We start from the raw sequence: 7084 nt of genomic DNA, 5'->3' as shown, positions 1-7084 counted from the left end.
ACAAGGTTTCCGCCCTCGTCACCCGACCAAAACGGCACTGCTGTCAGTCTCCGACAACATTCTTGGCGCCACCGGTAAGAGGTGGTTTGTGCCTTATTGATCTAAGTAAATACTTTGGCGTCATCGATCACCAAATTGTGGTTTGGAATTAAGATTCGGGCCTCTCTCAGTAACAACACACCTGTTGAGCAATAATGCGGGTGGCGGCCTGCGAATGGGTTTCTGACAGTGTGCCATACATTTTGTACCTGCATGATTGTATCTCTTTGACCTGGAGTTACGATAGCGACACCCCATTGTGGATGACCTTATGAAAGTAATACATGCATGCATACATGCGCACATACATACACAATGGCATTGCTTGCGCGAGGTAGCGCCTTCAACGCAAAAGTCAGGGTATTTCAAATTGAACGCCGCATCTATGCAATCACCGCTCCAGCCGGCCTGCTCGCAGACTTTCAAGCATTGAGTGACGCACTTTCAGAGGGCCGACCGAATACCACCGAGACCGAGAATCTGACGAGTATGCTCTACTACAGCTGATGGCCCTACACAAAATCTAATCCCGTGCACAGGGTCACCACCTTTGTGTTCGATTGTAGTGTTTTCCCGGGTCGCCGTGTTCTGGCCACCGTCTACGGCCAGGCCGGTCGTACTTAAGCGTTTTTCCCGGGTCGGCTCGTGTTGGCCACCGCTCTACGGCCAGGCCGGTCGTACTTAGTTTTTTCCGGTCTCGTTCCTGGCCACCGCTCTACGGCCAGGCGGTCGTACTTAAGTGTTTCCCCGGGTCGTCGTGTCTGGCCACCGCTCTACGGCCAGGCCGGTCGTACTTAAGTGTTTTCCCGGGTCGTCGTGTTCTGGCCACCGCTCTACGGCCAGGCCGGTCGTACTTAGGTGTTTTTCCCGGGTCGTCGTGTCCTGGCCACCGCTCTACGGCCAGGCCGGTCGTACTTAAGCGCCCTCGAGGGATCATTTGGACAAAAAGGGCGACGTCGGCCGACAAGAGATTGACACTCTCGGCCAATGGTGCTTCCACAGGATATCGTGTGTGCAATGTTGTACCCTCCACCCGCAAGTCAAACCATTTCAACATGGACGCCATATCTGTGCCAATCTCCGCTCCAGGTGTTCCCCAAGTATTGCGTGGTGCGCTGTCAGGGGTCGACCGAATAAAACCGAAACCGAAATCGGACGAGTGTGTTGTGCTGGCAGCTGTTAGCCCGTTGTCAATACTATCGGGCGTGCAGACTCGCAATGCTCGGGATAGATTATTTTTCCTCGGAACGCCGTGTTATTGCCATCAGCGGACCGGCAGGCTTAACATGGTATACACCGTGAGGTGCTGATTTAAAGGGAGCATCCCACCTTTTGGGCATAGATAGTTTTTCGCGCATAGTTGGACATCCGGGTCGGATTTGATCAGTAATGCCAGTTTTTTTTTCTAAATCCCTCCGAAAAGCTCAGATATTCCATTTGAAGTAGCTAACCGCTCCGACGGGAAAACAAATCTTTGGTTTCATTCCACACCACTATGAAATTCAGAACTCCTGCTTACTTGAATGTTCCAAACTTGTGTGTTGTGCGATATTCTCAGCTTACCAATCCACCAAAATCCTCGCGTAATAAATGGTACGAGAGTTTGAAACCCTCTATTTATAGAAATATCCTAGATATACAGGTATGAGGCAATTCTCATGTAAATTCAACGAAACATTGCACTATAGCGTTGATTTCCCCCTTATGGCAGTAAGCAAAGTGACTCTGTTCGAAGGGTACTTTGGCTTTGGGAAGCATTGTTTCCTTGGATGCCTATTCCGTCCAATTGCGTTTATAGGGCAGCCAAACCATCTGATATACACCAGCGACACATCAGCTGGTTTAGTGGCGCACATGTTTCACTAGTACACCACTCGCCAAATGCTTACATCGCGCGCTGTGTTAGTTGCAAACGTCCATATCTACTGACAACATTCATACCTAATCAACACGCGAATGTAGCACATGCTCACCACCAAAATCATCGTGAATAGAAGTGTCGTAAAGTTTTGCTGAACTTTGGCTCCACTTCAGCTTTAGCTTTGCCTCACTATAACTCACTTCGCACTCTAACCATCATAATCATCACGTAATCAACTGACTCTCGCACTCATGGTGAGCCTATAAATGGTTCACTGAATTAAGAAAGTATGTTTGTTGTGCTATTGCCCACTTTGTTTTGTCAGCGCATGATGTCAGCACGGCACATTCCATACATAAATGTACTGGACGATTATCTGCAGTTGAGCCACATTTGAAGACAGGAAATCCTAATTCTTTATCAAGATGTTCAAAACGTTCCACCCAACATAAGACAGTTGGTTTCCCCAAAGCACTACATAATAGTTGTAGAACAACGCTAAAAAGAATATAAAGTGGTTGGCTGAAACGCTCTACTGCTTGGATGCTATGATATGATGATGTTCATGTCCACCTCTGATATCAACATGGTCATGATTGACAGCCTATGGTTGGTATTTTTCACAAGCTGTTTCAACATGAGGTGCAGATATTGTTATATAATTGATATGCAATACTTTGAAAAAACGAGCCATGACATCTTAAGCAAAATACCATGAACATTTTGGTGAACATCATACACTATTTCCAGTCCCCACACTTGTGGCTCAGGTGCACTGATAATCGCCCAGCACAATTTTGATTATAAGTTAAACAACACACTGTGCTGGTAGACCAAAAAAGACAACGTAGGAATATGAGCACATCAGTATATTTGAGCCACAGTTGTAGGAACTGGACATTATGCAGGGTGTTCACCAAGAGGTTAAAATGTGCTAGTCGAGATGCCATGGCTGGTTTTCCCAAAATATTGCATAATATTTACAGACCCAAATCTGCACCCCATGCAAAACAGTTTGTCAGAGATGGCAATCATAGGTCTTCGCTGTTACAATGTTTAAATCAGAGGTTTTTTATTTGAGTTGAAAATCAACCGATCATATCATCCAGGCAGTAAGCGTCTCTAGCCAACCATTTTATATTTAACTGTTTTGGCAAGAAACGGCATAATGGGTGTTCTGATGTTAACATAATTGGTGCCGAAATACTTGCTGTGCTTTAAAGGTAGCGCTCCACATTTATATGGGGTTTTGTAGTGATAAAGCCACCGTCGAAAATCATTTGGTGCAATTCACAGCCCTGTCCTTCTTAAGACATAAAGCTCTCTAGCTCCGAGCTTAACTCCCCTGCTAAGATGTGCAGACTATTTTCAGGAGACTATTTTCAAGGTTACTCAGGCAATGAGGACGTCCACAAGAACGCCATTAAAATGCTACTTTGTCGTTAGCCATGGGATGATCAAATCCAATAAAAGTCTAATTGTCAAGGCGTTCATATCTGGCGTTCACGAGCACAAACTTCCAGGTGCAACGCCCGTCGAATGGCTCTCAGTCAGTGCTGTAGAAGGTACGATGACGCATCAAACAGATGGCGCATTGAGGCAGCACATTTACTAAGCAGAGAAATTATGCTGCTTAGAGCAGACTTTTCTGTTTAAAAGTATACTAGTAGGGATAGGTGAGCTTATTTCATCATACCTAATGCTTGCTTCAGTATTTTCAAATTGTGAAGCTTTCCGTTTAAAGGGAGTGTCCCACCTTTGGGGCATATATGAAAAACATAATGTAGTGAAAACTCAGGACTAGTTACGTCTAATAACTGCACTGGGTAGTGCCATTACAGCTCCGTCAAGGCGCAATAGGAACATGAATTTTAATTATTTTCGAGCCCAACTTACGCCCGTCAGCGCTTTATAACAGCACTGCACTTCTTCCCCCATCATTCGTGAGCACCGTCGTCATGACGACCACTGTGCGCTCTTCTACTAGTGCGAACAAAAGGTTTTTAATTGACTTAACGGGCAAGGACCTGTTACCGAGAAGTTGGTTAGTTGAAGTTTGAACCAGTGCGTCACATGGATGGTGTAATACTCCCATTCCTAAAACCAAAGTGCGCCTCGGAAAGAGCCACCAAGGTAGGCGCCAGGGAGAGAAATCAAAGCCTTAGCATAACGTTTCGTTGAATTCGCGGTATAACAGGTTCACGTCCACATATATTTTTGTCTAAATAGCGTATTCTAAGCTTTCGTAGAATTCATTAAACAAGCTTTTTTAGCAACTTAGTGTGTTACAAACATTAAAGATATATAAGTTGCAAAAGCGGGGGGTGCACTACTGTATTATGTATGACTTTCAAAGTAGTGAGCATGGAGTCAAATGAGATTTGTCCCGCAGAGTCCGCTGTTTCAAATCGAAATTCTGAGCCATTCGAAAGGATTTCGAGAAAACTGATGTGACCTATTTGTGTAGCCATCGAGGTGCTGCGGTGCTGACATGTAATTATTTTAAAGAAGATTGAGAAACAAACCTTCACGTGTTAAGTCGAACATTGAGCACATAACAGTAAACAAACTGTACAATTTCCATAGTCCACCTTTTGCTGAAGTGCATTGATGCTCAACTTGTACAATATTTTTATACATTTAGCGACATTCAGCTGTGTTTGCAGAAATAGATGGAATAGCGACGCTATTGTACAAAATGCAATCTACCGCACCATTTTTTAGTTTGCTTTGATGACTAGAGTACAGCGTGATTATTTTTGAATTCCTTTATTGAAGATTCACAATTTTTGCTGCTCATCCAATCCAGATGCATCTCACCAGTTTTTGTTCTGAATAGTTTTACCAAAACGTAGTGTAGAAGTAGGCAATCATTTTCACGCCATGACGCCACAATAACGTTATTGAAATTTTGCCGTTCCATTAGCTATGCGGTGATGAAGGCCATGAAAATATGATTATCGAGTCGTTCATATTTACTGTTCGTGAGCACAATTTTCGAAAATGCCAGCAGTCCATTGGCTTTCAGTTAATGTTGTGTAAGGTACGATGACGTGACCAAACAACAGAATAAAGCAAAAATAAAACATAGAGACTCACGTAACAAACAAGACAGAAAAACGCAGCAGTGACGTATTTCGGAGCATATTTACTGAAAGGAAAAAATTGTGTTGTCTAGATCGGTTTTTTCCACTTAAAAGTACATCAGTAGTTATAAGCGAGCTCATTTCAATCCTGTCTGATGGTTGGTTGAAAGTTGCCTTGTGGTCGTTATGGCTTTATGTTCATGGCTGTTGATGGTCGAAGGCTGCTTCAAAGGAAATGTTCCATCTTTATACGAGGTTTTGAACTGAAATAACTATCTTGGGGACCTTTTGATGCAATTCACGGCTAGGTTTATTCCCAAATCTTCTGGGTTCCTGAGTAACACGCCCGCAAAAGGGGAAAAGGTTTATTGGGAGGCTTCTTCAAAGTCACCTTGGCGTTGATGTCAAAGATACGATCGCCGTTATACTACAGGCTGTCCTTCTGCTTATGGGCAAAACAGCATGGCCGCTGATACATTCGCAAAAGCAATGATGCGGCAAGTATGATACATGCGCGGAAGGTAATTTACTGTTAGTAAGATTTCGCTGCTGAATGTGCGTGTCACGAACGTAAGCGTGAGCACTTTCGGCTTGTACCGCACTCGTCGTCAACGGGGCATTTTTCCTCATTTCTTGGCCATAGGTCAGTGTTGCAAAAGAGAATGCTACTGTCTGAAAAAGTACGGCACCGGCAAAACGGCAGTCTCCAGTCATAAAGAAGGCGGCAAACCTGTCGTTTTTCTCCTGCCGGCGTTTTTTTCTTCCTCTCCTGACGTATTTCTTACAGACAGCTCGGTCAGCGCATTGTGCACGGGAGCAAAGAACCCCGCGCGGGTTTATGAATTGGCAAGGCATTATGTAAGTAGGAAAACATTACAGTAATTTTATATATGTACATATATATATATATATATATATATATATATATATATTACCAAATATGCAAGACATTTTGCACGACGAGTAAAAATCTTAAACAAGGAATTGTGTCCTACAAGTACAACCTCTTGAGCGTCATTACCATGGCCTTCGTTGGGATTTTGTTTTGAAGGGAGCTCACGGTGAAATGCGGTGTTATAACCGAAGGCCTGTGCAGACATTGTGAGAAAGCCTACAATTTGATAGTCCCGTGAGCTGTAGAAGTGTGATATCACACTCATTTGACAAAAGAGTGTGAATCAAGGGCTTGAAATGGGTGTGATTACTGGTGGTCCGTGCCAGTGGCTTGTATTGACCTTGATGTGATGGGGAGTGTGCGTGTGAGGTTTGTTCTGCTGAGAGGGAACATTGTTTGGGTATTTTCTAGGTCTACAGACTGCCAATAAAATGTGATATATCGATACCTGCCTCTATCTTCACGTTTGTGTTCGAGCATGACAAGGTCGTGATGTCGGAAAACTAAAAGGAATACTAGCACATATGTTGCAGGGGTGTACAAAGGCAGTTTGGTACTTCGTTATGTTCTTGCCTACATTTTGAACATATTGAGGTATTACAGCATGTAATTAATCGATTGCATGCCATTATACCAGTAATTCATGCTGGCAGAAGGGGCTGGCCTGCGCAGTTTACTAATGCTCATGCTTGGTGTTCGGTATCGTTCGATCGTTCGTCAACACGCATCCGTCGGCTGATGCTACATTTTGAGGTTTGAATCGGGCCAGGAAGAGGACATACGCGTCCTCTCCTCGGCAGCGCTCGCGAGACAACTGCCCGTTACCGGGCGGCGCGGCCCCGCACAGGACACGACACATGTGGCGCAGTCTCCGGGCTGGCCGTAGGGCCGGGTCGCAGGGACGGTAAACTAAACAAAACTAAATCTAAAGGGAAACTCGACAGCGGGCCGAGAAATGGAGAAAAAAAACAGAAGCTCAGAGACAGAACAGCAAAGTCGACATTTAACAAAAAAAAAAGGAAACCGTGTAAAGGCAGATTTGTACGGAACACTTGGTGTAACCTCACATGATACAGTTTTGCAAAATTGTCTCTCCCTAAAGAATTCTGAAAATACAGTGCTGTATTGTTATGGATGTACATACCACTGCCTAACAATTTTTGTACGCGGTCAAGCATTGCTTGTAAGTCATCAATGTCACAG

Source organism: Pollicipes pollicipes, unplaced genomic scaffold, assembly GCF_011947565.3.
Source record: "Pollicipes pollicipes isolate AB1234 unplaced genomic scaffold, Ppol_2.1 Scaffold_6052;HRSCAF=7182_pilon_pilon_pilon, whole genome shotgun sequence".
Taxonomy (NCBI): domain Eukaryota; kingdom Metazoa; phylum Arthropoda; class Thecostraca; order Pollicipedomorpha; family Pollicipedidae; genus Pollicipes; species Pollicipes pollicipes.
This window is presented reverse-complemented; position numbering follows the sequence as displayed.